The 22,635-nt window shown below is 40.6% G+C and overlaps 1 protein-coding gene across 3 annotated transcripts in view; it reads right to left on the reverse strand.

The window, feature by feature from the left end:
* Positions 1–21,373, reverse strand: part of myo9ab (myosin IXAb) — a 95,746-nt gene extending 74,373 nt beyond the window's left edge. The window contains exon 1 of one of the 3 annotated variants that reach the window (XM_026918603.3): positions 21,057–21,373. The gene's annotated coding sequence lies outside the window, so the exon portion shown is untranslated. Of the gene's footprint in view, positions 1–20,689; positions 20,972–21,056 lie in introns of those variants that run through there. The other 2 variants (XM_026918604.3, XM_034307202.2) reach the window with 2 other exon arrangements.
* Between the last annotated feature and the right edge of the window lie 1,262 nt (positions 21,374–22,635).

Raw genomic sequence — 22,635 nt, forward strand, 5'->3', positions numbered from 1 at the left:
AGTTCCATGAAGACATGGTTTGCCAAGGTTGGAGTGGAAGAACTCGTCCTGCACAGAGCCCTGACCTCAACCAACACCTCTGGGATGAACTAGAACACCGATTACAAACCAGCCCTCCTCGCCCGACATCAGTGCCTGATCTCACTAATGCTCTTGTAGCTGAATGAACACAAATCCTCACAGCCACTCTCCAAAATATAGTGGAAAGCCTTCCCAGAAGAGTGGAGGTTATTATAACAGCAAAGGGGGAATAAATCTGGAATGGGATATTCAACAAGCACATATGGGTTTGATGGTCAGATGTCCACATACTTTTGGCCATATAGTGCATGATAGGAGACTTCACATGATTGCATGTGTATGTATTAGACACAACAACATGGCTGAACAGTTCAAAAGTAGTTTGAACTGGTGACTAGGAGGCTTTTGATGATGCACAGGATGTGTCGGGACTTATTACCATTCACACTACAAATGTAATGTGGCCACATGTGTACCCGATCACCTCTGCAAGCGGTCTGAGTGATCAGATCAGAAGACACACTTGACCCAGATCACACCTGGATTTCGATCATGCCCAAGGTGGAAGTTAATACCAAGTCTGAACAGGACCTGTGAGATCACTGATCTGCACTTACAGGAATAGCAAACAGTCAGCATTGGGGTGGTGGAGGGGGTTGGATGGGGGGCAGCTTCATCTCTGAGCTTGATTTAACTAAACAGCACCTTGGCACACTGCGACTGTTGCACAGTGATTTACAAACAGCCTTTTCAACCCTGAAGTCATCAAAGAGCATATAATAGCCCAAAACCAGACTGCTGAGTCATTTAGAATTTCATTTTACTTACAAAATACTATACTATACTAACTAATTCAATCTTGACTACCAAATATGCATAACAGTCCATGTCAAAAAGAATATAAAGGGAATACAATGTTGGCTTGCACAAACAGTACTTCAGAGCATCGATCATTTCCGATCTAGTATTGTCTATAATTATATTCATTAGGATATTCTTAAAAGATCAGCAGTCTGGGAAAATTGAAACATATAATCTGAGCTCTAAACAATGACGAGAAACAAATCTCAATTATTACCTAAATCTAACCTCAAAGAGTTTTGTGGCTTCTCTGTTCGGAAGTTGCATTATTCAACAACATGCTTTCACTTAGAATACCATAAAGCCAACTGTGATTTCGTCAAACTGCTCTCCATTTCATTTAAGCTTGCAGAGCCAAAATCTGAGACAATGGAGAGGACAGATACTAGGTTTCATCTCTCAAGGTCTCTTTCTGCCAAAAGCAACATCAGCATATGGTTGGAGAAACAATACCACAGCACCCAACTGAGAATTGAGTTACAACATTTTCTAAACTGTGTGTACACGAATACCAGCTCTTTTCTACACACAGACATATATCCTATATTGACCCTCCTTTCAATACACTATATACACTAAATAACGTCATTATACAGCCGTAAGAGCATTAGTGACGTTGTGTGAGGAGGTCTGGGGTGCAGTTGGTGTTCCAGTTCATCCCAAGGTGCTCAGTGGGGTTGAGGTAAAGGCTCTGTGCAGGACACTCGAGTTCTTCCACTCCAACTTTGGCAAACCATGTCATCATGGCCCCCGCATTGTGCACAGGAGCATTGTCATGCTGGAACAGGTTTGGGCCCCTTTAGTTCCAGTGAAGGGAAAGCTTAATTCTACAGCAGAAGACATTCTATACAATTCTGTACAACGTAAGAGTTTGTGGAAGAACCACATACAGGTGTGATGGTCAGGTGTCCACAAGCTTTTTCTCATTTAGTGAATGTCTAGTTATAGGTAACACATTTTGGGAACCAAATCTTTTTATAAGCATTAAAGCATGATGTTTTCTATATTTCTCATAAAGGAGGCAGAATCTAATGTGTCCAGCAGATTCAACTTTGATTGTTTAGTTGCGGGAAGAAACTATTTACTGAATGAAGACATGGTCTATCAAACAAAGGATTTGTCCGAAACATAAAAAAAGATCTCTGCTCAAGCTGTATTCTGAGACAGGAAGATATTAAGCCATATTTGAATTAAATGTCCATTTTTTAACGTAGCATAGGAACCTATAGGTAGTTTGTGGACAAATACATTATTTGTAATTGTTTCTGACTTACAATTTCATTTCTGACTAGTGTAGTCTCAGAATATTCGTTCTACTTTCACCAATGATACTTCATTTTATTTCGCCATGCAGTGCTTTAAGCTTAGCAAACAACTTATGTCAGTGTTGTGCCAACATGATGACATATTGCTGCCTTCAAAGGGTGTCTCCTTACAGGTATCTTAGTATTCATCGGTGTGCTTCTGTTTCAGACACAGCTTAAGAATCTGAGGGACAACTAGGTATTACGACAGATCCTTCAGTTTTATTTTCACGATAATGACCTGATTCGTTTTAGTACAGAGACACAATGAGAGCCCTGGGTTTCTGCATCACTGTGTGAGAAACTCTAGCCTTTGAATCTGTCAGTAGGAAACACAGGCAATTCTAGCAACTGTGGGGCCCCAAGCAGGAAAATGCAAAGGGCTCTCTTGGCATGTTTCCTCTTTATTGCCATTATGTTACCCAGATGCCTTTGTATAGAACCAGGATAACTGTCTGAAAGTGTTAGCGTTATATTCTGCATGCTAGATGTAGTGCTAGATCAAGCTTCCCAATTAGATAAACCATCATTACATAATGTAGGCTACAACAGAACTCTTTTGTTAAAGTGTTGGCTTTTATACTCTGTATATACACTATATGGCCAAAAGCATGTTGACACCTGACTATCACCCATATGTGGTTCTTTCCCAAAATGTTGCCACAAATTAGGGTGTCCTTGTATGCTGCAGAATTAAGATTTCCCTACACTGGAACTAAGGGGCCCAAACATGTTCCAGCATGACAGTGCCTCTATGCACAAAGAGAAGACATGATCTGCCAAGGTTGGAGTGGCCTGCACAGAGCCCTGACTGCAATGACAGAGAACACCTTTTGGATGAACTGGAACATTGACTGCACACCAGGCCTCCTCTCCCAAAATCAGTGCCTGACCTCTCTAATGCTCTTGTAGCTGAATGAGCACAATTCGCCACAGCCACACTCCAAAATCTAGTGGAAAATCCTTCCCAGAAGAGTGGAAGTTATTATAACAGTAAAGAGGGGATTAAATCTAGAATGGGATGTTCAACAAGCACATATGAGTGCGATGGCCAGGTGTCCACAAACTTTTGGCCATGTAGTGTACTTTAGGTGAACCAAGCTATCAAAGCAATTTGAGCAAAATGACAAATTCTACTGCGAAAGCTAACAAAATAATTACTATGTGCTCCAAACTGAGCACCAACTCCTAGCTAGCTGTTTGCTTACCAAAATGATGCTGGGCATTACATTACTTCATGGCTTAACCTACATTTGTCATCCTTAATTATTCCATTATTTGATTTTTATATTATCTCCACCAATTAACACAGTTGTGCTTCCTCTTCTTCTTGCTTTCTCTTTTTTTCTGGCTTCCAGACAGGTAAGTTCTCTTCAGTTTGAAAAGCATGACAATTCAAAAATAAATTCCCACATGCTAGCCCTTTGGGGGGCCCATTTGAGGTTTTCATGATCTGACATTTTCATGGACTTAGTGTCAGCCTTCGGGAAGCCCCCTTAAAAATTCAGAGACCCAAGCAATTGCCTGTCTTGCCTGTCCTGTAGCTATGCCTCAGATTGAGCACTAGAGTGGCACAACATTTGCCCTATTGTCAAAAGTCCAAGAAAACATAATTGTGTGGGAAATCTGGTAATACTCTCTCCTGCCATTTTGAGTGATACTAGCCACAATAGGCCATGGACGAGGGCAGTTAACATCTACTCCAAATGCATTCAGCTGCCCTTTGATGTTGCATGAGCGGCAGTTGGAAAAGATGCAGACGTAGAGCTGAAAATGTCAATGGAAGCACGTGTTAACCTTCATCCTCTCCAGTTAGTAGGGCACAACTACTGTAGTAAGTAGGTGGGAATTTGCAAATGACCAAAATGGAGGGGGAAAAAAAGGATGTACACAGGCTGATGAGTTGAAATTCAATCATTCTGTTAATTTTCATATTTTTTATATTGTGGTGTTGGAAAGAAGGGGAATGCAATATCATTGGATCAGGAAATCATACAGTCATCATATAGTACAGCACAGTGACTGATTTTTCATGGCAGCATGACTCCAAACTATATTTAAAATTACTTATAAGTTCCACTCAGTCAAAGAGGAACCATACCGTATGTCAAAGCCCTGTCAAAGTTTCTATTATAATATTAGCTGTGTTTGTAATGTTTAAAGGAGCTCATGGGCTTACTTGTCTAATAATTCCTCATAGATTCCTCATATGAGACTGCTGTTGACATAGCCAAGTCATTTGGCACAATCAACACTGAGCAAATCGGCCTCCAAAAACAGACCTGTCTCCTAAGAAAACTCACACATTTCAATTGACAAATGGCTCTTAATGAAAGGTGAGGGACTATACGCGGTTAAACAGCACCTATTTTCCCTTTAGAATAAGATACTGGAAATGGTGATATTGTCGTGATGCATCATTCTGTCTGAATTTCGACATATACTAGTCTTCTCTAACTAACATGGTATTTGACAACCAGGGCACAACCTACAACCACACAGAGATCAAAATAAAGGTGATGTTATGTGGTAATACCACGTGATGTTTAGAATATTTGTCTGAAATAGAGAAGTGGTTCACTTGGCATTTACGTGGTATGACCATTACACTTAGGAAAGGAGACTGAGAAAGATGATGCATATCTTTTCCCCAAAGCAAATAAACTCCTTCACAGCTTAGCTAAAATATTTCATACACATTTAAAAATGATCCGAAAACCAAGTTGCTCTGTGTTAAATAAATCTGTTAAATACTCAGTTCATTGATAGATATGTTAAATAATTAGTTCACTGCCAATTAAATTAAGCTTAGAACTAGACATGAGACAAACCATTTTCTAAACTCATGCTGTTTTAGGGGGATAATCAAGCTAAAAGACAGGAGTTGGACAGTCTTAGTTTTGTCAGCTGTTTTACTGACAGCAAGTGGGTCAGCCTGGGAAAACACTTTACATGGTGAAATGCTGACATTTTCTAGAGTTCTGAAAGCTACAGGTTTTCCTGAACTGAAAAGGAAGAAAACTGCATTGAAAGATTCCATTCTGACTGCGTTGCAGGAGCATCTCGGACATGCTGGCCAGTATCCGATCACAAACTGAGTTGATTAGGTTTATGTAAGTTGCGCTATAGCTGTCCAACAACTTCATCAAAGTTTGGCATCTGCTGTGTGAGAAAAGCACACTTAGCTAGCAAGGTTTCAGACATCTTTAGACAGACTGTTTTTATCACTGTGTTTGTTAAACTGGTGTCAAAGGTTGAGGTGTCTATAGGCAGAAAAACTATTTTGGCCATATCCCAATTTTTTAAATCTGCTCGGCCACTTACCATAATTTAGTCATAGCAACATCCGATGGGTTTTCGCAGCCCCCCAAGTGAGATACAAACACTCAGGCTAATCTAAACCTTGATGTTTGGATCAAAGCCGATTATAGGAAGTTGAGACAAAAAGGAAAAGCATAGCAGGCACAGTCTGAGCAAAGGCAATGATAAAACCTCAGCTCCTGTCTCAGTGCCCCAGTATCTCTTATCTGTTGTGCTTCTGAGACCTGCAACAATGCAAATTGATGCTCTAGCCCCTTTTGCCTGTCAGTTTTCCCCATGGTCAGCAGAAATAAGGCTAACAGTACATAATCCAACAGGCTAAAGTACACTCCCAAGGCCATTTCATTTAAGAACTGCTTAAACACAGTAGCACTTACTATCCAGTATTTCCTGCCCACTTGAAAAATTCTGCTCTATTTAAGTGTAAAAAAGTCCAAGGTCACACAAAACTCTTCGCAACTTTTTTGCCTAAAAGCAGACTTCACATGCTTGTAAAAGAGGCCATTAGTGGAAACAGGAAGAATGCAACCAAACCAGACTTCTGACTTCCATGGCTACATTTTACCTCCTTGTGAAAAACATGACATCACTGGGGGGGGGGACCTCACCACTTGAACTCTAAGAAACTACAGAAAACGTGCAAAGACAACTCCTCGTTTAAGTGCTGTAACTAAGAGGGAACGCGACTGCTGATTTGAACACACTGTTTTCATTACAGGGCGTTAACTTCTAATAACTGCTGCTTTTATGGTCAGTCACAACAACTTGGACAATAAGTTCGATATTAACATCAGTCACATAGCCCTGCTACAGAAAAGATACAATTTATGAAAGGCATAACCAGGAAACCGAACACTTTATGGTCTGTGCGTGTCTGTTTTAATATCTATTCAGCTTTAGCTTATGATGCAGGCTTTATAGGTAACATTCAGGTCCATAAGTGACTCAGTAAAACTCACACCCTTCCTACACAGTATTCTTCCAAGAATAAACATTGTGGTCTTACTCAGCGGGAGAAGTGACTATGGTGCAGAGGCCCTTCTGTACACTCATCCTTGCTATTTTCACTTCTGCTAATGCTCAGAAAAGGCAATTATTTGGTGTAACTTGCCTGGGAGTGACCGTAAAACCCTTATGTACGAGTTTGATATGTGTACACTGACCTGCACATGAGAGGATGCAGCTTTTTAATCACTTTCTAATTATTACTTTCTAATTATGTGTGTTCGATTTCACACTTCATTGAAGGCCCATTTAATTTTTTTTTTGTTTATTCACTCATTCGTGCCATTTTTGACTATTGTCAGCTAAAAATTTCTGGTGGTGTCTATAATAAATATAGCTAACTGATGTTAACAAATATATAGTATATGGCCAAAAGTATGTGAAAATCTGACCATCACACTCATATGTGCTTGTTTAACATTCCAATGCATTCCACTCTTCTGGGAAGGCTTTCCACTAGATTTTGGAGCGTGGCTTCGGAGATCTGTGCTCATTCAGCTATAAGAATATTAGTGAGGTCAGGCACTGATGTCGGACGAGGAGGTCTAGCGTACAGTCGGTGTTCCAGTTCATCCCAAAGGTGTTCAGTGGAGCTGAGGTCAGGGCTCTGTGCAGGCTACTTGAGTTCTTCCACTCCAATCTTGGCACACCATGTCTTCATGGATCTCGCTTTGTGCACGGGGCATTGTCATGCTGAAACAGGTTTGGGCCCCTTAGTTCCAGTGAAGTGAAACTGTAATGCTACAGCATACAAAGACATCCTTAACAATTGTGTGCTTCCAACTTTTTGGCAACAGTTCGGGGAAGAACCACATATGGGTGTGATGGTCAGGTGTACACTATACTGCCTGAAGTATGTGTACACATACCATCAATATTTCATTTCACATTAATGAATGCAAAACACTCTCCATTTACCTTGACAGAAAGTGAGGGTGCTGCATCAGGACATCTTTCAAGAGGGAAAATCGGGAGTTGAGACTAATACGAGATGTGGGGGGGGGTCGGCTTTCACAGGGTCAGTTCATACCAGAGAGTTCAAAACATCTGCACAACATGTTGATTAGCTCATCTACCGTTTTAAATGAGGAAAAAAGAAGACTGCTCTTTTGCACATTTTTGCATAATAACTCAGTGTATTCCGATGTTAAAATGTGGAGTTCCTACTCAAGGTTGGCACAGATTATAATGCAATATTTAGAAACTGGAGAAATCCCTACAGCTTCACAACATGCCCTGATTGTATGTTTTCAACACAATGATGCTATTCTCAATGTTTACAGAAATCTATTTCTTCAGCCTTTCTGTATACTGTGGTAAAACATGGCACTTTGTATTTAGCTATCCCATCTCAGGCCTGAAGGGAGCTATTCTGAGAATACGAAATCAGAGCTCCGGTTTAAAAGAAGATATCCATGAGCCATGTTACTTTCTCTTCCAGGCTTCACATCACCGGTGTTAATTCAGGTTTAGGTTTCCAGCACCTCTGCTCATCAAGCAGGCTCTTTACACCAGACACGTGATCCGAGAGCAGTAATGAAATCATCTCCTGTTCTATGAACAGATGCAGAGAGTGGACGTGTTATTACAGTATATAAACATCATGAGACAAAAAATACCCGGGATGCTGAACGAAAGAGACGAAAACAAATCTTTGTTTCAAAGAGACATGGTATGCCAAGATTCTGATTCCAGAGATAATTTTACCACTCTGTAGCAAACAAGAGACAAGTCCTCCGGGTGGAAATGCCTAAACGCACAAATAATTTTAGCTTGCTTTTACCTTAACTTATAGTGTATGATGAAGTTTTTAGAAGAGTAATGTGCCATTTTGGATGACGGGTGCTGGTTTGATTACATAATCTTGCTATTCATACAACAGTAGCTAACGGAAAGATGCTGACTTTTTGGAAACCAGTTGAAATGTTGCGAAACATTTGAATCGAAATGCCTCGAAGTGACGCACCTATGACAGTCTGTGGTGATGGAGCCCTGCTGGGGTTCATGTGCAGGAAGAATATGCTTGAAAGAATATATTGTTCTGCAGGATTGAGTAATACCCCAGACTGCAAATTTTGGTTGCTCTCTTCCCTGTTGTTTCTGTGTCTCTCTGATTCTTCCTTGCTCAATGGCAGAAGTACAGGATGAACCACTGCAATGTCTGGAGAAGGAGATGGCCACAAAGTAAATGCAACAAACTTCTTGTGAACTATACCTGAAAAGCAATCAACTATGCACTCAAGGGGGTGTGACGCATGCTCCAAATGTTAGTAGGAAATAGAAATAATGAATAAAGCCTTTTCAAATGACAAAATGAGGAAGGCATCTTAAGAATCAGCGTCACACATTTGGATAGAACGCAATTAATTTAAGCAAGCATTAAATAATTATCCACACGAGTTTCCTCCCACCTCTGAAAATCACGCCAGTAGGTGGATGCTGCATTCTGACCTCGAAAACGGGAAGTTGGAACTCAGACTTACATCATTTTAGATTTCCGTGCTTTCAAGCTACAAAGTGCAAAAAAAACCCAACTGTGATGAGTGATGTATATTTACCTCGTCCAGACAGCAAACTGTAGTCAGTGGTATAGATTTAACAAGCAATTATGTCTGTATGTTTAGTGATCAAAAGCAAATACTTGCATATACAGCATAACTTATTTAAAGGTAAGAGGTGCTACTTTCTTTACTAATCAGCCATGTTGATTTGATATCATTTGCTGAACTTGGAGTTGAGGAGAAGATAACAAGTTCACAAGTAGGACTTTTTAGTTTTTTCCAATTTGGAGGTTGAAAATTCAAGTTACAACCTTTAGATGAATGCAGTATGAATTGCCCCTATGTGTGAATGAGTGTGCAAATGTGTGTGTGCCCTGGTGTCCCATGCAGGGTGTATTCCCGCCTCGCACCCAGTGTTCCCAGGATACACTCTGGATCCAGCGCAACTCTGACCAACATAAAGTGATTGAATGAATGAAGTATCGGAAACATGAAAACAATGTAAATTTTCATTAACTGGACACCAATTTGAGCACTAGGATGGTATATTGCTATTTCCCTCTTTTTCCTTAGCAGAAATGAAGGATTTAGATTTGGTATGTGTGCTTTCAGTTTTATAGCTATTATCAGATTCAACAGTTTTGAATCCCAAAAATCAAACAAATGCAGTCTCGTCTTTCAGTGCTCCTTCCAAAACCTCATCCCAAATCACATGCACACCGCTGCCTCAGCTAAAACTCTTGAATGTTAGAGCAAGAGAGAGAGCTTTCTAAATGGACCCGGCCACATAGGGTAGAGACGCCTCCTTGTCCTGATTGGTTGGATGCTGCTGGTTCATCATTTGTTTTTTTCTCTTCTGTTCGAAGCCTGGGGGATGCAACAGATATTTTATTGAAAGCTACAGGAATGTGTGGAGAACTTTGCCTTAAAAACCCTGTCTTTAAAAGACAAGAAGCATGCGTAAGCGTTCATGAATTTATTGCGTAATTTACAATCAAGGCATTGATCTTTCTGACGAGTCATTTAAAAAAAGGCAAATGATTGCAGACTTTCCTGACTTCCTGCTATTTTTAAGTGCATCAGTATCCAGAAACTGGTATTAAATTTGCTAATTCATATAAAACACAAACCCTGAAGCATATAATAATATCATTGCATATAACAGTATATAATAAAAGCATATCATAATGTACGCCACATCCAAACAAATAAAATACAAATACACTAAATTGCAAACGATTTCAAACAAATATTGCAGGAACACTTCAGGAATGTGTAGTAGTCATTTTGTTACTGTGTCATGTGTCATAAGCCATAAGCAATATCATAAGACTGGATAAAAAAGAAAGGAATGAAGAGTGAGGAGGAGGGGATGGAAGCACAGGGCCTCTGAGGCGATCTGTATCCTCGATTACACACACTCCATTTAGCCCTTAAGGACACAGCCATTAGGGTTAACACACACACACACACACACACACACACACACACACACACACACACACACACACACACACTAGAGTAAATGGTTGCATTCAGCAGAAACTGGCCTGAAGGCAAAATGCTCCAACAAAATGGGTGGAGTATGCAGAAGCTGTAAACACCCCCAACCCACTAACACACACACACACACACACACACACACACACACAGTGACAAACACGGCTATATATGATCAGAAGTACTTACAATAACCAATACAATTTCAAATAACCAGTATCCAGCATAGAAAATTAAGGCCAGTAATAAAGAAAAGAGAGGAATCTGGTCTCAGTGCATCATGGGAAAGGCTTTTAAACATATATGAACACCGGCAAAGTTAAACATGTGGATATTGTTTTAGCTATATTTGTGGTTTACATGTGGCTACATTTTTGCTTCCTGACCAATTAGTGACTTCAGATGGACATGAAAAGGATCAAGGGTTTTCACACAAAAATCTCAACTTACAGGTAGAAAAATGACGAGATGGCGGGAAACTTATAGCAAATTGTAACATTCTATAAATTGTGAAGTAAAAATACTGTAGACGACCTAGCAACAGGGCCGAGTCCGGGCGCTGTGCTGTTCTGCTTCTCGCCCTGTTTATGTTAGTGTGAGTAGGTTATGTTTTATTTTTGGGTAATTTACTGAGACCTTGTTTTGATCCATGAACAATACTTCTTTCTTTTTTTCCTTAGAACTACAGCAAATGTAATAAACATAAAAATTTGAAATGTCATGGTTTATACATCTTTGGCAGCAAGCACGATTGCATTGTTTTATAACAAACCTAAACTAGGTTCACACACAACAAACACACATACATACAATTACAGCCACATAAAACATACCAACCGGGCACAATGATGGAAAAGCTATGCCAAAGTCTGATTTCTAAAACTCAGAATACTAACTGTAACACCGCAAAGCATATCTTTAAGACAATGCTCCAGTGCAAAGCTATTAAAAGACATATTACAAGCATGAAGGTCCAAGTACCTCATCATGTCACTTCCTGTCTACAAATAACATGCATAATCAGCAGACCTGCCGTGTTACACAGAATACACAGACTTTTATATCTTTTCTCTGCTCATGGCTTTTGGCTAAAACATACGAACAAACTACCACACAACTCATTCATATTAGAAGTTCAGACACTCAGACTTTGTATTTTGTGCCAGTTGCAGTCATGCTTCATTCTATTTTCTGGACATGTGCTGTAACCATGCATATACACACACATTTCCTTACACAACACAAAACTGAAACAAGCCATGACCCTGGAGATAAGATCTCTGTAGTTCATATCGAATAACACTGTAGTGGGTGTCGCTGGATAAGCAAATCACCTGCCTCACTCCAGTACAATGACGTTTTTTCTTTCCTGTGGCAGCCTTCAGTTTACATTCACAACCTCCCCCAACCCGCCATTTTCTCAGCAATTTGGTCATCGGCCACTTCCCACCCACTAGCTAACTCCAACACCCAGCAACCAGGAAAGGTGGCACAAACACGAGCTTTCTCCGAGATACATGAAGCCAACCTGATTATTTTCAAGCTGCTGCACATGCTGCATTACAGGGCAGCACAACACACTCATAGGAAAGCGCTATCAGCCCTCTTCCACATACAAACATGCATACAAACATACATACAATTTTTAAAACAGTGACCCTAAAACGCCATCGTATTATACTGCAGTTCTGTTTCACATTTTGTTTAACCACAAGCAGCTGTGATGAACATCACAGAATTCTCTTTGAAATATAGTCATTACATAGATTACATCATATAGTCAAATACACATTACACCAGTTACGTATGTTTCTGTGGTTCTAACTGTGGTACCGCATGTAGTCACAGAGCGACCTGAACGTGATCATGTCTGCCAGACATTGGGGTGACAGAATAGCTAGCATTCTCAATGAATCAAGCTTCATGCTGATGAATTGTGCAGCCTGATTCAGTCCTGAGCTCTTCAGTACTAGAGAGATAGTGGCCATGAAGTACTGAATGGCTCTAAAAAGCTAAAAAGCAGACTATTTTTTCAGACTATTAAGCAAAGAAAAAATGAAATTAACTGGTCAAATTTCAATCAGAATGTAAGTAGTACTTGAAGTGAAATGAAGCATTGATCTTACACTATTAAACCTCAGTACACAAATTCTATCTGTATCACAGAGTTAATTCAAATCAAGGTAAAGCTACTGGGCAGTCTGTGATGATTTCTAAAAGAAAAATAGCTGAGGAAGGCATGTGCTCTGTGTCCCAGGCTTTCCTACACATCTGCAGGCCATGAAAGTAGAGAGAGCTTCAAAAGGCGTCCTGCAACAACCCATTACACGAGCTATTAATGACACGCTTGGGTAACATGGTAGGGGGTGGGGAAGTGTTTGTGTGAGAGAGACAGAGAACGATGGAAAGGTGAGTGTACACATTAATGAAGGACACATTACAAAGATACAAAGCGTCACACACACCTTTCACGATTCATCTGCACCACTGACTGACCTCAAATTAAAACATATGAATGAGAGATAGAGAAATAGAGACAATGTGTGTCATGGAGGCCTTGATAATCTATTTAAAGGATATCTTTTCCCCTAAATTTGTATTTGAATTGTTTTATCTGCAGGAGGATCTTTAAAAAAAATGAGGTGAGCTAGGAGGGTATGAGCTGAGCATTAAATCCACTGCTAGAGCTGACTAGCACACAAGCACCACACCCACTATTCGTGTTGAACACATTACTCCTTTTCTGAGCCATAATCCCACTTTGGAAAGAAATGTATGCCACACACTGCAGCTCACACAAAGGAGGGAAACTCCATGTTGAAAAGACTTGATTCACATGAAGCTAATAAAGTAGCTTGTCTGTTCTGCAAACCCCTGCTGTGCACTTGTACACGCGCTGAACACGCGCATCGAAACACCAAGTTGCCTAGATGTGTGACTCACTTAAAAACATTTCATATGTCTATTTGTAGTATATCTAAACTTGGGTCATCAGCATTTTGTGAGGCCTGTTCCATATTCAACTTGAATATCTGGGGGTATCCAGTGACAAAAAAAGGGAGTATGAAATTGTTATGCTTATGACAACTGTTGAGACCAACATGAAGTAACAGGCTGTAGACTAATCTAACCAGTGTTTCCAATTTAGAGACTGCATCACTAGATTTGGCGACTTTTTAAACATCTTTAGTGACTTTATTTTATTTTTTTTAAAGAGTCTGGACACAAATCTAACAACTTTTAGAGCAGATGTTAGTAAGTGTTCTGCAATCGATGCAGTTCTCCAGCTCACATCATAGCTTCTAGTTATATGAGCTAAGAGTCGACTCACAATGTGTAAAGCCTGGCCAATCACTGATCACCATTGTTCCCAATGGCCAAGCACTGATCACCATTGTTCCCAATGGCCAATCACTGATCACCATTGTTCCCAATGGCCAATCACTGATCACCATTCCTCAAAACAGCCAATCACCCATCACCATTGCTCTTAATGTCCAATCACTGATCCCCATTGTTTGTCGCACCCTCGCACTATTTTGTTCTTCGATTACATTCTGTTCTTGGCGACATTTACAGTAATAAAATGAGTCACTCCATCCCTAACCATTTCTATCATGTTCATTTCATCTCACTAACACTGCTTGTTCTTCTTGATAGCAGGTATAGTGCTTTGTAAATGTGTAATATGGTTAGTTTGTGATGGCATGATCAAAGAGGAATTCTTTCTATAAATAAAACTGCAATCTATTATTTTTTATTCTGATAAAACGCTATTCTATTTTATTACCCTCTAAGTGTCTTCATAAAACCTTATACCTTAATTTACAATTTGATATGCAAATGACCATGATGGAACCATGAATACGCAAATCATTCTATGACATCATCTAGCAACTATTCATGCATGCATTAGTTACTTTCCTCTGAAAAGAGTCAGCGACACGGAATCTAAAACGTCTGTCAACTGAATGTTTTGAATGTTTGAATGGGCTGAGGTGGAGATCATTACAATAAACGCATACTTATTTGCAAACAGTAGCTCTATCTGCTGATTTTTCAATTAATGTCAACTGTCATATATAAGTGTTTTCCTTTGCCTCCACAAGACACAAATTACATTTTGTTTTATCAGAGATTTTTTTTTGCAAATGGCAGATTAAACATGTCAAAATTTGGATACAACAGGCGATCTCATATTACACATTGTAATTATGCATATTTATACATTTTACTTTTTGATAGGTGTAAAAGGAAAAAATCTCCTGCAAGTTTTCAACTTCTGTAGTCTTTTTTTTTTTTAACATTTCCTTCATCGGCATTTCCTTCTGTATTTACCCCATCAATTAACTCAAAAAATGGAGGAATGGATGGTGTTATAGCACGGAATGCCGCTGAACTGAACTCAGTAAACTGAACTCGGTCTGTGTTTACTGCAACAAAAACAATGGCACACTCTGGATTTTAGTGACAGAACAGAACGAGAGAGGGCTTGGCTTGCTGTCTGGCCGCAGCTTTGAGCAAACCTGATCGTCTTTGGAGACAGAGAGCAAGAGACAGGGAAAGACAGACAAGTGCTGCAGAGAGAAAGAAATGGCAACCACACCCTGTCTGTCCCACTGTCCCTGTAATCACACTCATTTCAACACGCGCGTGTGTGTATGTGTGTGGGCCAAGGGGGTTACAAAGAGGAATTCATTCAACTAATTAATAATTCATAATTGAACGTTTCTCCTTCTAATTTCAACAAATGGAATAATGCCACCTAATAATAAGATAATGGTAATTTATCTTTCAAGTATTTAAACTAGACGGATAGAGGAAGAGAGAACAAAAGAGAGCTGAAAAGATCTGACCAGACCTGTCAGACACACGCACACAGACTGAAACTTAATCGAGACATGAATCATCAATTTGCTGGCAAATTGTGGGAATTGAACGCAATATTGGGATTACAGGCTGCACACAGTCATATAGTAATGTGTGAAGCAATGTGTTATTTTAGAAAACAAATCATTATTAGCCAGAAAGACTCATGAACAGACATACACTGATGAGCCAAAACATTATGACCATTATGAGCAGATCTTTTAAGTCCTGTAAGTTGTGAGGTGGAGCTGCCACTGATCAGACTTCTTGTTCTGACTTGCACGTCCCGCAGATGCTTGATTGGATTGAGATCTGTCGAATTTGGAGGCCAAGTCAACACCTTGAACTCATGTTGCACCATGGTGCCACCCAAAATAATCTTTGTATAACCTAAATTAAATCTCAATCCTAAATTCAGCTGCCACAACAAAATGCTGCAGTGGCACAACATAATGACAGAAAAGGTCACTCAACATTCAACTGTTTTCTGTTTTGTTGCCAGAATTTGACAGAATTTAGGACTAAGCACACAGCCATCACATTTCTGTAGCGCCTGCACAAAAAAAAAAAAAAAAAAATCAGCATTTATGGAATACTTTGGGATTTTGCTAAATGATGTTCTGACTCCAACAACAGAAAGTGATTTTCAGTCTTACATACAGTATACATATAATCCAGAACTGGTATAACTATTAGTCTATTGTGTACGAATATCTGTGTGAAGTAATGCAATGCAAATGTAAATTTTAGTCATGTAATGTAATATATTCTATGTTGATAATTAGCTGGTATAAATAAATGAGACATTTTCATTCATTCATCCAGCTTCAATAGGAGCTTCACCCTGGTCAGGGTGGTGGCGGATCTGGAGCCTATCCTGGGAAAAACTGGACGTGAGACAGGAATACACCCTATATGGAATGCCATGCACACACACATTCACACTTAGGGCCAATTTGGAGGAGTTAATCCAGCTAACATCAGCATGTTTTGGGGAGGTGGGAGGTAACTGGAGTACCTGGAGAAAATCCATGCACACATGGGAAGCCTGGTTAAGCCACATAAATCAGTATTTGCTCATTCATTTATCTGGCATACTGCACCCTGACTAACTGCAGAGAAAAAGATGTTGGTCCTGCCTAAATCCAACCCTGAACTGTACTCCCAAAAGGAAATAAATGAGCAGTTTTGCATCCGACTAAGCCACACCTAACAACACCCATGTACAGGACTCAAACCTGGATGTGGGAGCACGGAGGTAGCCTCAGACAGACAGATGAATGTCTATAACAGGAACAGTCAGCCAGCCATCTCTGATGTCCTCAGAAATCCAGGACAACATTCAATTAGACAGCAAAAGGCACATGGTTGTCTTTTTACATGCACGAATGTCTAATTACAGACAAGGATGAAATCCTTCGTAGATTGTACAAGGAGATCTAATTACAGACAAACGTGGACAGCTGATGCAAAAGCAGGCACTCGTGTATGCAGAGTTCACTGTCCGTCAGGTATAAATAGACAGACACTGCTGGCCAGGATGGACAAGATGTAACGCACTCCGCTCAAAGTTTTCCATCAATTAGCCTTTCATTTAAAATTTTACAGATTGAGTCCTTCAGCTTGTATAAAATGGGCACAGTGACAGGATTTAGCAGAAGGTCTTCCTCAGGGAAAAGAGTAAAAAAAAAGAAAAAAAAAGTCACTGCTCAGACATTATCGTTTAAGTCAGCAACACTAATAGCACGTTGCTAATTTGAAGCTGTGCATTTGCCTACTGAATAGTCTGCAGTTGTGTTTAAGTAAGAGCATTTATCCTGCTTATGCTCTCCTGCTCTAGTTTTACTGTCAACCTTGCAAACAGCTCCACCAACCAAGGCTAAATGTGTTTCAGTACAGGCATAACGTAACACTGACCTCTGCATGGTCAGCATACGTTTCCTCTGTGTATAACAATTCAACACTTACATGTGATGTGTAGATTCTGCAACTGTCTAAACATCTTTAAAATTTGATGCTACACAAATTTGTGTATCTCAGTTTATTCTTATAACACGTACTGTAGGAGGTTACTGGAAGGCTCAGGCCACAAACATATTCTGGTCATATTCTGTAACAAATTCTGCCCTTGCTGTTCTGTTGAGTGCTGCTACACTTTATGCACGGTTTCCACACACAACTACGTGTCCGCACATGGTATGCCAAGATGTGAGATGTGAGATAGGTACAGCTCTAAGAAATGTGGCTTCGCCTTGAAGATGAAATCTGTCAGAACAGAACAGATGCTCAGTTAACTTCAAAAGCCTGCTGAATATGAACATGTGTATGGACAGAGCGTGGGTTTGGTGAACCACTACAGCCTTTTACACACTCATTCAGACCTGCTGCCTTCAAAAGGTAATTTAATACTCTTACCACACATACACAGAGTGTGACATGTATCCAAATCGAGTCATCTGGTAGAATATGGTTTTCTTTTCTGAATAATTGACATTTTTCTCGTTTTAAGCCGGAGTTACTCATTCCCTCGTAACTGACTACATCCTAAACGTTGCCAAGAATCTGATGAAAACCCCAGAGAAAATGGCCAACAGTTTTTAATTCTGAATCGCTCCAATTTTCAGACATTTCTCCTGTTCTTCTCCTCTGTTGTCTTTTGGAATTCTGGTGTTTTCACTATGTACTGTGATAAGGCTTTAAATCAGCCACCTCAAAGCATTACATCTTACCTGGTAAAGTATCAGCTTCTGTTCACACCAAAGCCCTGTTGATACTTTCCAGGGAATTGCACTTTTTTCTCAGCCTGGTAGATTGAAATTCCTGGGATTTCAATTCTGGCTCATGTTCAGCCATGTCCTCTTCCTGATTAATGTACTATCTGGATGGGATAAGATTTCTGGACATATATCTCTGTTAAGTAATGTTGCCAGAGGACATGCGTTCTTGCAACCCGGACAAAAATCTGCATGTTTACTCCACACACCTCATTTTAATACTAACTGATCACTTTATCCTTTATTGTAGGTCTTGTAGCCAAGTGAATTGGGGTTGATCATTAGGTCACATGACCATAATATGTCTGTAGGTTGTACCTGTGCTATGAACTTAATAACTGACTTAAAACCCCTGGAAGTGTCACTTCTCTGACACATCCTTTTTAATCCTGTCTAGATTTTATTGTTCTGCGTTTTAAACTCAGTCAGTACTTTCAGTTTGGTTTTGCTGGGAGATGCCACACGAGAGTGCTTGTTTTTATACTGAAGAAAAAGCGTCTTTCCAAAAGGATATAATGGAATTTTTGTCAATTTGTATGGGATATAAAATGGGCTCCTGACTGACATTTGCCCTGAGAAGTTTTTCTTTTAAGAAGTGTCAGACCATAAAGAAGCTGTAATGTAATTGCATTTATTAGTTGAACATCGCCTCTACACTGAAAGCCAATTTCTAAACTGAATCAGTCTCTTGAAATTACACACAGAAGCTGACCTTATCCTTGCTGTGTAGGCAGACTACATGTGTATGCCTCCATTTATAACCCAGCTCCAACAAACACACACACACACTCACACACAAAGTGTGCATTAATATTGAGTGAATGGCTCGAGGTCCATCATGAAGCCATGGCCATGAGCACTATAGCACCAAAATCAGCTTTTACTCTTTTTTAATTATGTTTTGGGAAAAGCAATATTTTATTTCTATTGCTGCACACAGGACATTCATGCACATATACTATAGTTAGCACAACCTGTCTGTCTTCTAACACGCATGCAAAAAAAGTCTTTCTGTGGTACTGATAGTGCTGAATAATGCATAACCCACTCTCTCTCTCTCTCTCTCTCTCACACACACACACACACACACGTGCACACACACACATCTTACTATCCTTCTCAGGACCTTCCACTGACATAATTATTAATGCAGCTAATTAATGCTATGCCTACCTCTAAATCAAACTCCAACCTTTTCAGCTCTTTTGGTTTTTAAATGAAAATATATGAAGCATTAAAATATATGAAGGAGAGTGAATTTATGGAAGTGCTGAAGCAAAGTCTGAACAATTTGTCAGAATACTGACCCACTGTCACCACAAAGTCACAGCTGTCAGCTATTCTTATCCTTGTGGGGACATTTGGTCCCCACCATGATATAATAATAATAACAACAACAACAACAAGTCCCCCTACTCACACACACTCATATCCTCTCTCCCCTTTTCCATTCTCTCTCCGTCTGTCTGTCTCTCTCTCTCCCTCTCTCCCCTTTTCCATTCTCTCTCCCTGTCTGTCTGTCTCTCTCTCTCCCTCTCTCCCCTTTTCCATTCTCTCTCCCTGTCTGTCTGTCTCTCTCTCTCCCTCTCTCCCCTTTTCCATTCTCTCTCCCTGTCTGTCTGTCTCTCTCTCCCTCTCTCCCCTTTTCCATTCTCTCTCCCTGTCTGTCTGTCTCTCTCTCCCTCTCTCCCCTTTTCCATTCTCTCTCCCTGTCTGTCTGTCTCTCTCTCCCTCTCTCCCCTTTTCCATTCTCTCTCCCTGTCCGTATGTCTCTCTCCCCTTTTCCATTCTCTCTCCCTGTCTGTCTGTCTCTCTCTCTCCCTCTCTCCCCTTTTCCATTCTCTCTCCCTGTCTGTCTGTCTCTCTCTCTCCCTCTCTCCCCTTTTCCATTCTCTCTCCCTGTCTGTCTGTCTCTCTCTCTCCCTCTCCTTTTTCATTCTCTCTTTCCCTCTCTCCCTCTCCTTTTCCATTCTCCCTCTCTCTTCTTTTCCTTTTTCATTCTCTCTCCTTTTCCATTTTCCCTCTCTCCCTCTCTTCTTTTCCTTTTTCATTCTCTCTCCTTTTCCATTTTCCCTCTCTCTCCTTTTCCTTTTTCCATTCTCTCTCTCTCTCTCTCTCTCAGTATGGACTCGAATAGGCCATTCTGGCTTTATTAAGCCCGCACTGCTTTGAATGATGGAGACGTGCAGCTTCCTGTCCCTCAGAGCAGAGCTTACAGGAGCTTTCACTCAGTACAAATGCACGGCTTTTCTAATCCACGTCAGAGCCCAATGAAAAGGAACAGCAGGGCATTCGTGCAAACGTTCAATAAGGTCAGAAATGTGCGCACTAAAATTCATATTGCTTGCATCTAGTAGATAAAAAACAACAATAACGTGACTGCGTATGTAGGGAAAAATCCGCATAATACGCCTTATAAGCTCCAGCCTGCGTTAGCTTAGCATGCTGAGTGTGGCTGTCATTCAGGATGCTCCTCAGAGCACAATCAGTCTGCAGTCACACTCAGCTAATCCTTTAGCCTTATTACACCTACCGTACGAGTCTGAACACAGCCACTGTCTCGGCTGTTACCTTGAAAATGTAACGCGGTGCTGTTACAGGAACAGGATGCCTTCAGCCAGGTCGGATAGAGCTGCTCGGATTCCGCATTAGAAAGAGGATTTATTAATAAATTCACGCCTCCGCTCCTTGAAATAAAGGCTGCAGAGGTCAGTTTTTACAGCCGAGCGCCAGAGTCAACGCGGAGCCCAACGCAGACGCCTCGGAGCTCTCTGACACAAACCAGACCCCCTTTAAAGCAAACTTCCAGCCTCCCAGTTCCTCCAAGCGCATATTTCTGTTCCTCGTTTTTATTCGGGTTGCTTTTTTCCCGCTGGTTATCGTCAAAAACATCCCCTTACCTTTACAAACGTCCGCGTCCAGTTCCGCTCCGGTGTTACCTTTGTAGCGGCCAGAAGGCACGCGCCGCGCTGAATAAAAAAACAAAAACAACCCTCAGCCCGTGTGCACGATGAGATAAAGCGGCTAATGTTGTCTTCTCTCTCTCTCTCTCTCTCTCTCTTTCTCTTTTCTCTCTCTCTCAGAGCTTTTATACAAGTCACGTCCAGCCTGTTTGACGCTCACGTACGCCTTGAGTACAGTTACAAAGCTCACTCTCACTACACAGCAATCAGAAATGGACGTGTGTTTTGTTTGTTTTGTTGTTGTTGGGTTTTTTTTTTTTAACATCAATGTGACGTGCGCGCGCTTCATTGAGACTCGGGAGCGCGCTTAACCTATAGGAAGGGAGGGTGACCGAGTGGACAGATAAACACTGGGGGAGCATGGAGGCGGATAACACAACAACAGCACGTTGTTTTACATCTGGAAAATAGATTAAGTACATTTATATGAAGTATTTGTTCTTTTTAGATTTGTCCCCCCAAAATAAACACTGGTTTAAATAGACAAACCACCCCTCCCGCAACTACATATAGTTTGCTCCAAATCTTTAAAACTGCGTTTGCACCATTTCACTTTGCTCGCTGAGGAGGAATGAATAATTGGCTGCTTACTGGCGGGGCTGTGGTGAAATGTGTTTCTGTAGGACACAGGTTCCCAACCCTGGTCCAGGAATAGCCCTTGTCCTACACATTTTAGTGTTTTTTGAGAACCTGTGCTGTAGAGAAATAGTGGTTCAGTGAACTGCTAACCTACCAGCTTGCTAGTTTGTTGGTTGTGATTGTGATGTTCACTACAATCTTTCCAGAAGGTTTTGAAACCTCTGGAAAATTCTCGAGTGTCCTGCACAGAGCCCTGACCTCAGCTCTACTGAACACCTTTGGGATGACCTGGAACACCGACTGCACCCCAGACCTCCTCACCAAAATCAGTGCCTGACCTCACTATTGATCTTGTAGCTGAATGAACACAAATCCCCACAGCCACGCTCCAAAATCTAGTGGAAAGCCTTCCCAGAAGAGTGGAGCTTATAACTACAAAGGGGGACTAAATCTGGGATGTCAACAAGCACATATGGGTGTGATGGTCATGTGTCCACAAACCTTTGGCCATATAGTGTATCATTTATTAACTTCCTTTAACTGCTTTATCCTGTTCAGGGTTTTGATTCCGAAGCCTATCCTAGGAACACTGGGTGTGAGGTGGGAATAAACCCTGGGTGTCATGCCAGGCACCCAAAGGGCATCTTGCACACACATTCCAACCTAGGTGTAAAGGTAGCGGTCCCAAGCTTGGTTTGGCCAAAGCATGCAACAAACTAATCAGATTAATATTTGCTTAATCATATGTGCACATTTTATCACCAAAACATGGGTTCAGATGAAGTAGCTAAACCAGCAAGCTTATATTTTAGCAGTCTATACTGAATGTGCTGGATCAAGTGCTATTTTATAAGCTGCAGACTAATGGAAACCTTATTGTTAAATTAAACCACATTTGCAGTGATTCATGCAATAATTACAACTAGGCCTATTAATG

The sequence above is a fragment of the Pangasianodon hypophthalmus genome, chromosome 9 (assembly GCF_027358585.1).
Source record: "Pangasianodon hypophthalmus isolate fPanHyp1 chromosome 9, fPanHyp1.pri, whole genome shotgun sequence".
Taxonomy (NCBI): Eukaryota; Metazoa; Chordata; class Actinopteri; order Siluriformes; family Pangasiidae; genus Pangasianodon; species Pangasianodon hypophthalmus.